Here is a 285-nt window from a genome sequence, read left to right on the forward strand (position 1 = left end):
GATATCATCACAGGCAGCTCTGAGGGACAGTGTGGAAACAGGGAGCAAAACTGCCCTAAAAAAAAGCTTTTCTAGGCCCAAGATTTGGGATTTTTGGGGGACAGGACAGGCTCAGAGCACAGCTTGGATTTGGGGCAGGTGAGGCCAAACCCTGTGCAACCCCCAGTCAGCTCAGCTGAGGTTCCCTGGACACTTCCCATCCAACCACCTCTCCTGAGGATTTATGGACATCAAAACCCAAACTAGGAGCTGGGACAGAGCCAGTTTGGCCTTTTTTGGCTTAAC

Source organism: Acanthisitta chloris, unplaced genomic scaffold (assembly GCF_000695815.1).
Source record: "Acanthisitta chloris isolate BGI_N310 unplaced genomic scaffold, ASM69581v1 scaffold24445, whole genome shotgun sequence".
Lineage (NCBI taxonomy): Eukaryota > Metazoa > Chordata > Aves > Passeriformes > Acanthisittidae > Acanthisitta > Acanthisitta chloris.